Below are 15277 nucleotides of genomic sequence, written 5' to 3'. Positions count from 1 at the left end.
TACTTTATGGGTACCTATAACTGTGGCCAGCAAAACTTATTTGTATTCATTTATTTAAAACATTTCAAAGGACTACAATTTATTAAGAAATGAATAGTTGAAGAAAGACAGAGTAAGTTGGAAAACAAAAAGGAAACTCTAAGAAAATCTGGACAAGTATTCTGAATAAGACGCTACTTAGATTATTGCTTCAATTTTCCAAAGTGGTGAAAAATAAAAATTTCGACAAACTTTAGCATTTATTAACCAAATCGAAAGAGGCTTATTTGTCTCACCTGACTCATTATTAACAAACTCATCGATGCCTTAGATCTAGAAGGCTGAAATTTTGCACAGAGGTTCCATTTATAACATTAGCAAGATATTAAAGCTGGACTTTTCGAAATTTCCAGGGGATTCCTTAAAGTTAGATAAATATAAAAAACAAACGATTTAAATATATATTTGTGCTGATCGAATCCTTGGGCTTTTGCTAGTTTTATATTTTTTGATATAAAAACAGAAAGCTCGTGGGCAGGTTTATAATATTACGCGGAAATTAATATCTAGATTTTTAGTTTTTCCTCCATTCAAATAATACAAAATAGTGTGCTTGTATTCTTGCTATTATTTAATATTTCCCCAGAGAAACGGTGAAGCTCAAAGGCAAGTCGGATATACATTTCATTTACATTTAAATAAATCTCTCAGTTCGTTCTATCCACTTCCTTTATTTTCAAAACAAATCCAGACGAAAAGAAAATAGAATCTTTCTTATTCAACCAATGTTACGAGTCTAGTTTCCTCTTGGTGATAGGAAAGCTGACCGATTTTTTGTTCAAAAAATAAGCTTGGCAATTCAGTTTGGCGTTGGAACTTATTTGTCTACTGATCTTGTTACTGCAAGAACCAATTATTCTGTTCATGCAAAACTGCTCTTCCTTCCTTTAAATTTCTTTCTTCCATATTTCAACTTTGAAATTATCAGATAGTATTACGTACTCCTCTGGAGTTGAGACCGCGTACAGGTAAGCGCAGTGTGGGATGACCTCAAGCCCGCTGGACCGATGACCTGAAGAAGATGGTGGGGAGCGGGTGAATGAGGAAGATGAAGAATGAGGAGCGGAGAACCGTGTTTGGTGGCGCGCCCTTGGAATGGCCTATGTTCAGCAGTGGACGCATACAGGATGATGGAATGATATAGAATGGATGGTTAGAATTCAAATGAGAGCCAAGCCACATGATTAGATGCCAAGTTACGTGTCTGGAGCGCACTAAGGTTAAAGCCCTCTTAATTATATGACGTACCAACAAAGAACGTAATCAAACGCATAATTATCTTTTAAAAAGAAAAGTAACAAAAAGAGGACGCACTAATTGGAAACTGGGGCGCGTAAAGAAAAATGAATGTAGCATAATTTGAAAATCAGATTTCCCCCGCTTTATTCTATAGAATATAGATAAACCTACTTTAATGTGATTTCGAAAACGAAGCATAAATTCAATCTCAATGGAAAATGATTCTCAAAAGCTACCGATTTTCATGTTTTCATATGGGCTCAGAGTCTATTCATATACCATGAGCGTTTCACACAGCTTTAATAAACTTTAAGCGCTGAAAAGCGCATCGCTTTTTTACCTACATCGAGTGTGGCTGACCGATATGAAAATAACAGAGTTTTTATATTACTAGAGCGTGCAGAGACTTGCAAAATACATTGCCCTTTGTGACACATCGCTCGCACAACTTAGTCAAAAAAGTCACTAAAAAGTGTCGTAACGGTTGTGCTTGAGCTACTAATGAACAGGTTATTTTACAAGTCGATTTTTTATACAAATCCATTTTTATACTCCTTTTTTACTTTGGCATATGAGTACCTACTGTCAATTTTTTTACATATGTACATAATGTACGAGGTTGGCTCCTCTAGCAAATGACACCTCTCTGGAAAATAGTAATAGTGTAAATATCGGTTCGTTTGCACTTCCTATTATTTTTTGATAAAAGCACCTACATTGGATTAGTTGGCTCTCATGGAAATATTGGTACGAATTCGAATGTATCGAGATATTTAGATAACTGTTGCAATTGACACAGAAAACTTTTTGTTCTGAAACTGTTATAAGTAGTAAAATCTATATACCTACTTTGATTAAAATAAGTATGCTTATTAGATTTTTTACGCTTTGCGTTTTGCTTCATCATTCTTTATACGTATGGGTGGGGTCTGGAAAACTCTTCTCAGATGAGTATTTTCTGCCATCCGGGTAGAAAAACTACAGTGAATAGGCATCTTCTAGACAAACGCGTCCCATCTTAGGCCACATAATCACTTACCATCAGATCGTAGTCAAGCGTGCACTTATAATGAACTAGCTTATGCCCGCGACTTATACCGCGTGGTCTACACAAATTTCTAACCCCTATTTTACCCCCTTGAGAGTTGAATTTGCAAAAATCTTTTCATAGCGGATGTTTTCGTCAAAATAGCTATCTGCATTCCAAATTTCAGCCCGATCCGTCCAGTAGTTTAAACTGTGCGTTGATAGATCAATCAGTCAGTCAGTCAGACAGATCTTCCTTTTATATATTTAGATTTAAAAAAACATCGCTCATCTCATTGATAGAACTTGACCGTCAAAACACAATAAATGGACCTAACGGTCATAACTTCAGTGTCACAGTATTAGTTTCGCAACTTTTCCGCGTGAAATAGATAAAATATATGGATGGGCTTGAGCTTTAAAACAAGGTTGCTAAGATAAAAATACTGAATTGTTTTGATAATCCAATTTTATCAATGTTGATGAGATATAAAATCTCATACACACTCATTGAACTAGAATCTGACCCGCAACTGCGTCATTCGTCGATAGGAAACTCATTTTGGCAATCGCCCGCACCTCGAGTGCCAGCGATTGCTAAAACGCATGCTGTAGTAAGTGCTTTTATGCAAGCTATAGCCACCGGCGACTAAGGCTCATCCATACTCAGATGATCAGTCTTATTTACCAACATATAAAAGGAAAAGTTGACTGACTGACTGATCTATCTTGCTTGTGCCAGCGGGTGCAAGAACTTATTTTTAAGTAATTATTAAGTACTAGCTGACGCGCGCGACTTCTTCCGCGTGGATGGATGGGTTTTGTGGAAACTTTCTGATTTCCCGGGATAAAAAGTAGCCTATGTCCGTCCCCGAGGTGCCAGCTATTCTGTAATAAGTTTCATCAAAATCGGTTAAATTGTTGAACCGTGAAAAGCTAGCAAACAGACAGACAGACATACTTTCGCATTTATAATATTAGTATGAAGTATAGATTTTACAACTGAGTACACAAACTATGTACAACTGAGTACACAAACTAAGTCGTAGATGGAAGATAGCTAATAATTTTTCATGAAAGTTTTTTTCATTTTGAGAGGAAAAATGCCCGTAATACAGTTTTGAGTGACAGCTTCGCCTCGACCGTAATATCGGCTGATTTATGTTCTTCCGAGAGTCCAGACTGAAAGTACTCCCTGAAACAATAAGTATAAAAAATCCGCTTTTTATTTAACACAGCTATCGGACCTATTTAATACCTAAACCTTAGATATTGATGTTTCTTCTTATTCTGAGAGGAGAACCATACTCAGTAGTGAGCCGGTGTTGGGTTGATTATAATGATAACTATGGTTTTAGGAGGTAATTTTTGGTAAGGTTTGGTGGAGGTTCGATGAAGCCATCTAGACAGAGCAATCATGCGGTAAGGAAAGGATCCGAAACAGTACCAGTAATTTCGGGACCTAGATGGCAGAGTCTTTGTTGACGTCATTTACCACGAGATCAAAGGCACCGGAGTTCTGTGCCTCTTTATACCTACTAAGGTAAAATTCGAATGCGCCAAACTAACATAATACTGCTCGGAAATTCAAATCGATCCAGACGACTCAAGCTTGACATGAATATCTTCAAGAGAAGCGGCGGGTAAAAGCTAGTAAGTTTGATAAAGTTACGAAATATATCATCCAAATAGAACATTACTCGAGTGCAGAACAAAAAATAACGCACTCAAAATTATTATGCTATAAAATAAGTTGAGTCATAAAATAACTAATAAGTGTGCTTACACTGGATTTATATGTACGGTACTAAAGTGCACAGATGCGCTCTCGAGTGTACAGAACACGGCGAATTTGCGACCGCAACTTCGCTATTACTACCTACAACACTATATCCATGTTATAAATGCAAGGTTGTTTGTTTGTTGGTTTTTCCTTCAATCATGCCGCAACGGATGGACGTAATTTTCGCAGGGATATAGTTAAAAACCTGCCTACTTATAATTCGCTTAATCAGTTTAGTTAGTTTTAATAAAGTTAGTTTTCATGAAGTAGTTTCAATGAAAAGTCGAACACTGAATGATAGCCACCGAGCTCATTCGACATTTATTTTTAAACCATTGAAGGTTTTCTACAAATAATTATTTTAATATCGCTCGATAAAACAGCAATGTATCACCAACCAGTATCAAATGAACTCAAACGGTGGCTACAATTGAGTGTTACACACTGAGTTAGCGAATTGTTCCGCTACGCTGGAGAGTGAAAGACCCGGAAAATAAAAGAGTTATCACGGGGATTTTCCCACGGACGGGAATCCACGCCGGACAAAGTCGCAGGTTTCATGTAGTATTACATAAATGAGGGCAGATTTCCACACGATAATCCGAAACTTTGGATGTGATGTGTTTCACGCTACGTAAAACTAAAAGTGGACCTTTTTTATTTATTTTGTTGATGTGTGTATTTTTTGCGCTTGAATGATATCTTATGTTATGATGGAAAAGATGGAGCGCTCTAAGATGGGACATGTTGCCATAGAAGGGTTATGGCAGTTTTATAGGCCCATACTTCGGTCTCATATCATAATGTCATAATGCCAAATTGTGCCGAAACATGTTACGGTTTTGCGATAAGTATAAATCAAGTGACAAGTCTAATATTATAGACTATTTTTGATAATCCACATCCATCTTTACTAATATTATAAATGTAAAAGTGGTCTGTCTGTATGCGAGGTTTTCACGGTCTATCCGCTAAACCAATTTTTGCCGGAAAGGATACGAGTTTTATCTCTGCTCTGAAAATCAAAAAGTTCTCATGGGATTTTTATAAAACCTGGATCCACGCGGAAGAAAAATTCTATAAATACTACTTTTAAGCAATTAAATATTCTTTAACGGTGAAGGAAAACATTGTGAGGAAAAATGCCTGAGCGCGAACTATCAACGTACTGGACCAATCGGGCTGAAGTTTAGGATGATCCAAGAAAGGGTTCTTGAAAATCAACCCTTTAGGGGGTAAAATAGGGGTTTGGTGCATTGCACGCGAATGAAGTTTCGGGCATACGCTAGTTCTAATGAAAGAATCATCGAAAATTCTTTAAAAAATATGTTAGATTAGTAGGTGTTCAATATTCTAACCTATGTATGTAATTATTGCAGTGTAAATAAATTGGAATCGTATTGCATAAATGAATATCTTTTGAGAATTTATATTTTTAAAAGCGCTAAAGCCTTCAATGCTTTCCACTTTGGATTCAAAACAAGATTTGCATATACGCAGGCCGTTTTTCGGAGCGTTGCTGACTCACGGATTTATTTTTGCCGTCACAGTGGGTGTTACGTGCTCACTTCCGCAGTAATAAATGTTTACGAACGTGGGGAATACCTGTGCAAGCATTGAAATATAATAATGTATGGTGTATGGAATCGCTCATCAGACACAGGCGTCGTCGTCTAACCGGCAACGATCGTACCTACCTACGATGGCGCGGTGCGTTTTCGTCGTGCGATGAAAATAGATGCTCGCGTTGCCGTGCTCGCGAGATGATGCGTTACCAATTAGCACACTCAAAAAACGAGATCGATATATTTGATTACATGATCGGACGATCAAACTTATCCTACGATTAAACATTGCCTGTGCTCGTGCGATGCGACGAAAACGCATCGCGCCATCGTACGATCGTAAAAGAGCAACCGCCGAGTTTCTTGCTGGTTCTTCTCGGTAGGAACAGCATTCCGAACCAGTGGTAGATTATTTTGACGATTCAAAAGCACTTGTAAAAGTTTAATTGAATAAAAATAATTTGAATTTGATCGTTGCCAATTAGGATGACGGGACAGAGTTGTTTCGCTTACTCATTTTTAAGTGCAGATCTGCAATTCACATATCACAGCCACACGAAACAAGAATTTCATGGTTTCGGATTGAGAATGCTGTGTAGGTCCTACTGGGCGCTACAGCGCGCAGTGTCACCGGATGGGATGACGAGCGCAAAGCGCCGCCTGGGGATGTGATCCGTGCTTTTAAGTTGAACACACCGAATATTCGGGAGTACGTACAAGTATATTAATGCATATGTGACTGTGTGCAAGATAAAATATATATAGCAACCTCGCACTGGTCAAATCAAACAAGTCCCACTGAGCCACTGGATTCAGGTCCGTGGCATGTGGAAGTCCTTAAAAGAGATTTATATCCAGCCGTCTATTGGTTGACGGTCATGATGATGAACTATAGTTTTTAAAATTATAGCGATCTCTTCCATCATATATCCAGTAGTAAGTATAGTAATAATGTTTCCTCAGACGTCGCGTTGTAAATTTGTACTCATTAAAACACAGTGCGATACTCGAAACTTTCGTAGAAATTAACTCTTCAGCGAAAATTCATTTTCATTGTAATTGTTTCCTATTAATTTGAGTAATTAAGCATTTCCTTTTGTATCTCGTTAAGGTTTGTACCTTGTTCAAAAGTTTTTATGTTTAATTAATTTTCGATAGCGTAACTTATTTAAAATAAATATACTTACGATTGCTATTAGCTACAAGAGAACATTGCAGGCAAGAGATCTTAGTTTTACTTTTGGTTGTAAAAATTTAGGATGCAGATTAATCTATACAATATACAAGGATTTATCCTGATTGACTGATCTATCAACGCAGAACCGTTTCAGTTCAAAACTAAATTTTGACTGCAAGTTTCTTTTCTGACGTAGACACTGGAAATACACCTCCAAAGGTATAAAATGAAAGTCTGTCATTTTCCGTCATCCTTATCAAAGTTTGTATGAAATCCCGTCATTTTATAGGTATAATGAAAATTGATATTTGGACTTTTAGGCAAAAATATAGTGAATGATAGGGGTCTGTTTTATTACGTAATAATATATATTGCTCTGTTTAGGGCATGTTTGAAGGCTTATTTTCTTTATTTCAGCAAAGTCAACAGAATTTCTCTGTACCAACCTTCCATAATCTAACGTTTGATGAAAAGGTAGAAAAGTCCCTACCAAAGCTTCAGTCAAACCTAAAGTTAAATGCAAAAGGCCAAAGCGAAGTTGTCTCAATAGCTGTCGGCTGAGTTTTTTGCAAACGCACTACGTTTTATGAATTGGTCTAAACATGGTTGATTCCCATGAAAGAAATTCAGACATGCGTGTCGAATTTTAGACCGCTTTAGCATTATAAAGCTGATGCAAAAAGGCCTTTTTACAAAATATTCCTTGTGGAAACACCTGTTACGTCACTGTGAGGCCTGACAATTCGGGTATACTTTGGAGATCAAACTTTTCAAGCGAGTATGGCTAAACACACCATAAAGAGAGTAGAGACAAATTATCACATACAAAATGCCCGATTACCTTTGTTACGTCAAAAGATTTGCTACGTCGCGCGTCGTCGCTTCTACGTAGTTTATCATGCTGAAACACTAAATTGGACTAAAGTTTAATACAGTTCAATAATTTATTTTAGTTATTATATATTTTTTAAGGTTTTTAGTTTTAGGTTCATTATTTTAATAATTATTATTTAGTTATTTAGTTTATAATTGAAATACGCACGAAAATAGTTTCACATGACATTAAACTCTAAAGTTCAAAAAGTATTTCAAAGAACACAATTATTTTTAAAAAAATGTTCAAATTTATTCTGCATTATTTTCAGCCTACCTATTCAGATAACTGCGAGATATTTTTTTGATAAATTAAAAATAAATAGCTACGTAACTGAAGGCAATTTCTATTTTTATTCCACGCTTGTCGTCATCCGTTAATTACCCGATTTTAATGAAAATCCGCCGAAGTACAATCTTAATTAGTGCACAGCCATTCAGCCGACCGCAGCCGCTGCTCGGCTAGGAATTTTAAATTTCTGAATACAAATGAAATTGCAGGAATCTTAAATGGTTTTAATAAGTTTTTTCATCTCCCTTTGTGCTATCTATCTTCAATATTACGAGTATCATCAGACTAAAGCCAAAAAGCCAAAAACTTAGGAACTACTAACCGATATATTATTATAAAAGTTACCAAATCCAAAAGTGTTGCAATTTACAATCTGATAATACTTTATTTTTCAACTAGAGGATGCCCGCGGTTTCGCCCGCGTGGATTTCGGTTTTTTAAATCCCAAAGGAACTTGTGATGGTACGGTGTGATCGTCTATACTAGTGGTTAAGATTAGGCATTATAAAGAGATAAAATAAGAAATAAACTCAGCTGAATTATAGAAACACCTAGGTATTTAAGTCATGAGTTATTTACAAGTAATTAATTGGTACAGTACGTTGGGTGAACACGTAGACTTCTCGACCAGCTAACAGGTTTACACGGATTGAATTATAAAAAATTAATGTAAAATTTCAATTCCTCAAAATAGATATAATGAGTGGAGAGATCTGCTAATTTAGAACGTCCTGTTAGTGTGGGAAATCAGTTGATACGTGTATTTGCCTTATTTAGGCCATCGGTTTGAGACCAACCGGCATTCCTCAAGCACGGGGGGAGCCCTACACTGAAATCTCAGTCTTTTAGCATTGTTATCGGGGCACAGCACTTGGACTCTCCTATTTCGCTGCGAAGCGTTTTCAATTTGCCTAGGTACGGAAACCTAGGTTCTTTTCAATGAGCTCTGGGCTCGCCCCAAAACCATGGTATTTTTGTATATTTATATATTTGTTTGATTGATTGTCAATAAATTGGCCAATTTATTAGTTCGGAGAGTCCAGCTGTATAAAGACATGACGTGTTTGCTTTGTGCCGGAATCTCGCTGCTGGTACGTCACCAATCAACCATGTACCATATAATATCAAGCAAAGGAATTACAAAGTACAGCAAAACTAGTATTTTTATCTATTCAAAAACTCGGTGATTCACAAATTCAGCTGGCGTCGGTTTTAACAGATAATGTTACCTAAAATGCTGTTTGGGAAAGATCGGTACACCATAAAAAAAAAGGTACCTACCTGCCTCGCCATCTGTCCTCCGGAGGCAGCGTGTATTCCATTGTCTCGTTCAGGGTATTTTAGTAGGTAGATGAAATTTAGCTGTTACTCGAAAGTATCCTCGACAAGGTCCCTTTAAGGTGTCTTTAGCCTGGGATTCGAACCCAGCCAACCCTATTATCTTTAGTAGTGGAGAGCATTCTTGGTATATTAGTACTAATCGTTTTGTGATAATAAAAGTATAAGGAAAAACCATCGTGAGAATTTCACATAATGGTATAAAATACCATATGATGAAGGTAAACTTGATCGAGAGTTCTCTATGAAGTCCGCGCTCAGTAGTGAGCCGGTGAAAGCTGTTCATGTTGATGAAGACGATGTTTATACCGCGGTAGCTAGTAGTTTATAGCACACCACCTTATTTTAGCTATTGAGTAATTTTTCTACCAAATCTATAATTGTAACGACAAGTGTCATTCCATCAGACTGCATTAGACTGCTAATTCAATTTTATTCCCTATTTAATGCTGAATAAGAGCTAGTATTATAAATAGGTGCACTGCTGAAAAAAAAACCTAACCTAATTTTTACTTAATAATAGGAATTGTGATTGGTAAATAGGTCATATGAGAAAATCTTAATATTGGAGCTCAAGTTAGTTCGATACATGGTTTCTTCGTATCTTTGGCTTTGTTAATATTACAATACGATAGTCTAGCCTCCAAACAAATTGAATCTCCATTATTAAATGTCTAGGAAAATGTATCTAAATATAGCAAATAAAAGATGATAGTTATACCCAAGTGCATTTATTTCTGGTAAATAATTGTTTATTTACTCATACAGTTGAGTATTTAGAAAAAAAGAAGAGAAACTGAATTTATTATTTAGACTGGGAATTAAGTAACTTTATTACATTAATTAATTCCCGGCCGAATATTTGCTTCCTAAGCCATACTAATTATTGAAAGGGAAAAGCAAATATTCAAACAAAAAAACCCTTTCGGCTTTATATAATATTATGTACACCATTTTATCTAAAATACACACATGCCCACATAATCAATAGAGATATTATCTATAATTCTTACTTCTATAATAAAGTAAATTTTAAGGACACACATTATGCGTAAATTATAATATATTCATTATTTATTCTAGATATATTTGAATCCTAGTTCCACAAAGAGAAATGTCCCATTTCTATAATTTTGGATGCAAATCTAATAGTTATACACAATATTGTAACACCTCCTAATATCCAAATAATAATATCATCTCTAATTTAGTTTATAAAATAATTCTTTACTCAAGATTTTTGGAACTGATTTTCAAATAATCTAGTTTAAAATTAAATGTAAATTAGTACATCACCATATATCAGCTTCTGCTGGCCCGGATACACACTATTTTATTCTATTTATAATTTTTCTATTATTAACTATACAATTGCAATATATTTCTACACTTAATTAATATTCACTGTTAGGCTCTACTGCACGTTGAGCCAGACCTCAATCGAATGTTCTCTCCCGGTCCCCCAGTGTAGCCTTAAACCCACCACACGGATGTGTTTGTTCACGCCCATGATCTGAAATGAAAAAAAAACCAGCGAAATTTCGGTTTCTGATTGGTTCACTCTTGCGCACAGAATTACCCTGGCTGATGGCTAATTGGCTGAAAATAAAATGTATTTCAAACATCCCTTAATGGGCCGTACCTTTTGCTTTCTCACGCTCTTGCCTTGTCTAGACCACTCTTATAACACGTGATTACAATTTTGTACACTTGTAGAGATTTCTAAGTTAAAATTTACGACTTTTATCTAATTTATGACCGACCCTAACGCAATTTAGCTTTAGAGCAATTTATTTTGCCCTTTTTGTTTTTTATACTTCCTTTCCTACAATTACTCAGAATCTTAACTAATTTATTTCTTTTCGTGCGAGATTTTTGTTTTTAAGAGCAAGGCTTCAAATTTCCGACAGTCATAAAACCGTATGACGGATGGCAAGGCCATCTCACGCTCCCCCAAAATAGATTTTTAATACACGTAGCTCCTTTTGTCCCTGCAGCTGTGCTAGTCGTTTCAAAATCTATTTTTCCCCTTATCTGTATTAGAACGCTAGTATCAGACCTCCTACGCCTATCTATTATACCCTCGGGCATGACCATAGCTATTTAACTCAGGTATCTCTTTGTTTAGTGTACCCCAAACTACCTGTTTTCTGTCCCTTTTAATACTCTAGTTTTACCTATCTTTCTATTTATCTACATAGTACCTAAACAAATGAATGGCATTGTAGTTACCCTTAACTTTACCAGTATGAACGTCTATTAATGTATATACATTATTATATGGAACTGCCCCTATTATGTACGGTCCTTCATATAAGCGCATGAATTTTTTTTGTCAACTTTTTATCCGCATCTGACTTCGTAAAAGTCTTAAGTTTCACTAAATCTCCGATTTCGAATTGTATTAACTTATGATTTTTGTTATAATGTAATTGTCTACTTTCGGCCGCCTTATCTATGTTTTGTCGTGCCTGCTGTCGAATCTGTTCTAACGGTTCACCCTGTAAGTCTGTCCTCACCGATGAGTCAGTGTTGAAATCAGTCGATAGCAGAGTACGTTTTCCATATATAATCTCGTTTGGCGAATATCCCGTTGTAGTATGTATTACCTGATTATAACAATCTTCTATATCCGATAATAGATCTACCCATGAACGATGCGATTTGTCGCAATACGTCCTGAATAATCTACCTAACTCTTTATTAACCCTCTCTGTCGAATTTGGCCGCGGATTTCTAACAGATGTGTGCGTTAATTCGATACCTAGTTGGCGAATACCTAACTCGAAAACTTTTGAAGTAAAGTTCGCGCCTCTGTCTGAACATAATGTCTTAATTGTGACCTGCTTATGAAACTTTTTTACACAAGTTAAAGTAGCCTTCCCACTAGCCTGGCGTAGTGGGTATAGTCTGATTAACTTACTATAAGCATCTTGCATTACGAATATGTATTTAAAACCAAATCGTCCTGCCGGTAAAGGTCCAAAAATATCGCAAAAAACTCTCTCTCCTATTTCCTTCGCTATTACAGTTTTTATCGGCCCCGTGTGCGTTTCCAAAGCATGTTTTGACTTTTGACATGCCTCGCAAGCTCTTACAACACGACCTATTATACGAGACATATTTGGGAAATAATATTGACGTTTCATCAGAGCATAAACCTTGTATCGCCCGAAATGACCTACTTCTTCATGTATGCTAACTATCAAATCCCTTAGTATGTTCTCGGGAACATATAACCTTAAGATATCCCCTTTTATGTCTCTTCTATAAAGAATCCCTTCTTTAAACACGTAGTACTTTGATTCAGAAGTGTCTGCTGTTTGCACGCGTCTAATTATCTCACTAGCAGTCTTGTCGCGACTTTGATAACTACCTATCTCTCTCCATCGCTCCCGCACTAATCGTCCTAATGATGTTTTAAATAGATTCATTTCAGGCCCCGTGACCTTGTTAGTTAATACATCGGTGGTCCCCTTTAAATGTCGAGACAATACGTCTGCTACAATGTTTAGTTTACCTTTCACATGTTCGACTGTGTAATTAAATCGCCCTATATAATGTACCCAACGTATCATCCTAGCGCTCAATAGTTTGCACGTCTGCAAGAAAATCAGACTTTTATGATCAGTCCTAATGACTAAATTCGCTCCTCTCAAATATGTTTCAAACTTTGACAAACTGAAAATGATGGCCCATAGTTCTTGTTCAGTAACTGTCCATTTGCGTTCTGTCTCTGTCAATGCTTTACTACAGAACCCTAATATTTGTTCTTCACCAGCTTCATTCAATTGATAGACATAACCCGAAACCCCCAAATTACTGCTATCGGTTTGTAAATAATAAGTTCCCTTAGGATCTGGGTGTACAAGAAGTATCGTGTCTATAAACAATTTCTTGACCCTTTCAAAACAGTCGTTAATTTCCTCTGTCCATGACCATTTCGTATTTTGTTTTAATAGGTCACACAGTGGTTTAACCTCTTCGCTATATTTTGAAATAAATCTTCTGAAATAATTTATTAATCCCAGAAATCCTCGTAATTGTTTTATAGTCCGAGGTATAGGGAAGTCTAATATGGCTTTAACCCGTTCAGGATCCATACGTACCCCGTTAGTATTTACTATGTGTCCTAACAACTTTACCTCTACACATAAGAACCGACACTTCTCTAACCTTCCAGTTAAACCTGCGGTTTCTAATTTATCTAACACTCGATCTAAATGTTCTAAGTGTAACTTTATGTCCCCCGTAGTGAATATGACTATGTCGTCTAAATAGTTTACGCAAAACTCTCGTACTCCTACTAGGATATAATCCATTGCTCTCGAAAACCCTGCTACAGAAGTCTTTAATCCTTGAGGTAAAACATTATAAGTATACGTCTTCCCCATGAACGAGAACCCAGTATACTTCCTAGAATCTTTATGCAAAGGTATTTGAAAATAGGCATTATTCAAATCAATTAAACTGATATAATTTACTCCATGAAAGGATTGTAAAATCTCAGATGTGAGTGGAGGCGCGCCCGCGTCACCTACCATTTTCTTATTCAACTCTCGTGCGTCCAATAAAAGTCTTATTGACCCATCTCGTTTCTTTGTGAAAGTGAGAGGACTACAGTAAGGAGTCGCTTCCTGTCTGATCACGCCTAGTTTTTCTAACTCTTCTAATTCGGTTTTTACCTGTTCTCTATATGCCAAAGGTACCGGATAACTGTGTTTTACAAAAGGTGTTTCGTCTAATAGCTCAATAACGTGTTCGTACTTGTTTGTCAAACCTAAACCTTCCGCAAATACCTTACAGTGTTTGTTTAACACAGGTAGTAATAATTCCTTTTGTTCATTACTTAAGTTCGCGTCATCTAATTTTAATCCCTTAAATTTCTCATTATCTAAATTCATGTCTGATACACTTTGTTCCACTGGCCTAGAGTTTTGATTTAATATTAAATTAATCGTGGCTGCGTTCGTCTCTCCCCCTAACCTTTCGATTTTGCAGTCCGAATTCAGCCTAACACAAGACCTAACGCCCATATGTTCAATAGTCAAAGTGTGTTCACCATTACAGTTCACTATTCCTTTTACCCGCTCTAACCAATCGTATCCTAGAATCAATGACCTAGGAAGACGTCGCATAACTAGTACAGGTGCTTCAACTAAAGTACTACCTAACTGAAACTCTATTAGCACTAACCGATTTGTGCTTTCACTTCGCGATCCAAACGCGCCTTGTATTTGAATTGCTGGAATAGCGATCTCTGGCAATGTCCCATGTTCTCTTAGAATAGAGTCGTACAATTCCCTAGTTATTCCACTAATCTGACTTCCCGTATCTATGAGTGCACTCATACTTCTTCCATACAGTCTAACACATACTTCAGGTAACCTAGGTAAAGAATAATCAACACTCACATCGGTTTGTTCATCTAATTCATGATACATTGTGTACACATTCAAACCTCTCCTCATACAAGTTTCACAAGTCACGCCTAACTCATTACACTCTGTTACATTTTCAAACTGGTTTTCCAATAAGATTCCTATACTCCTAATTTCAAATTGACTACTATACTCGTTATAATCAACGCCGCCTCTTAATAACCGCTTAAGTCCCTTATCTCCGGTCCCCAAACTCTGTCCTGGCTTCCATCCACTATTAATTAAGATTCTATAGACTACACCTGTCCCTTCGTGATCTGAGGTCTTTCTGACGCCCGTGCCACACAAGACTAACTGACTTGACCTCGTTTGTGTTGGGCATTCTAGTTTTTTGATGAACCCTCCCCCACATTCTTAGACACAGTAAGATTCTCGCCCTCTTTCACGAACGTGATAGCCGGCCTAATTTGTTTAGATTCGGATACCGTAGGCCTGTTAAAGTTAACCCTAGAACCTAATCGACCACGATAGCCGCGTCCCCTCGTCGAATTTCCCCTAGCTCTC

The sequence above is a fragment of the Maniola jurtina genome, chromosome 3, assembly GCF_905333055.1.
Source record: "Maniola jurtina chromosome 3, ilManJurt1.1, whole genome shotgun sequence".
NCBI classification, from domain to species: Eukaryota; Metazoa; Arthropoda; class Insecta; order Lepidoptera; family Nymphalidae; genus Maniola; species Maniola jurtina.
This window is presented reverse-complemented; position numbering follows the sequence as displayed.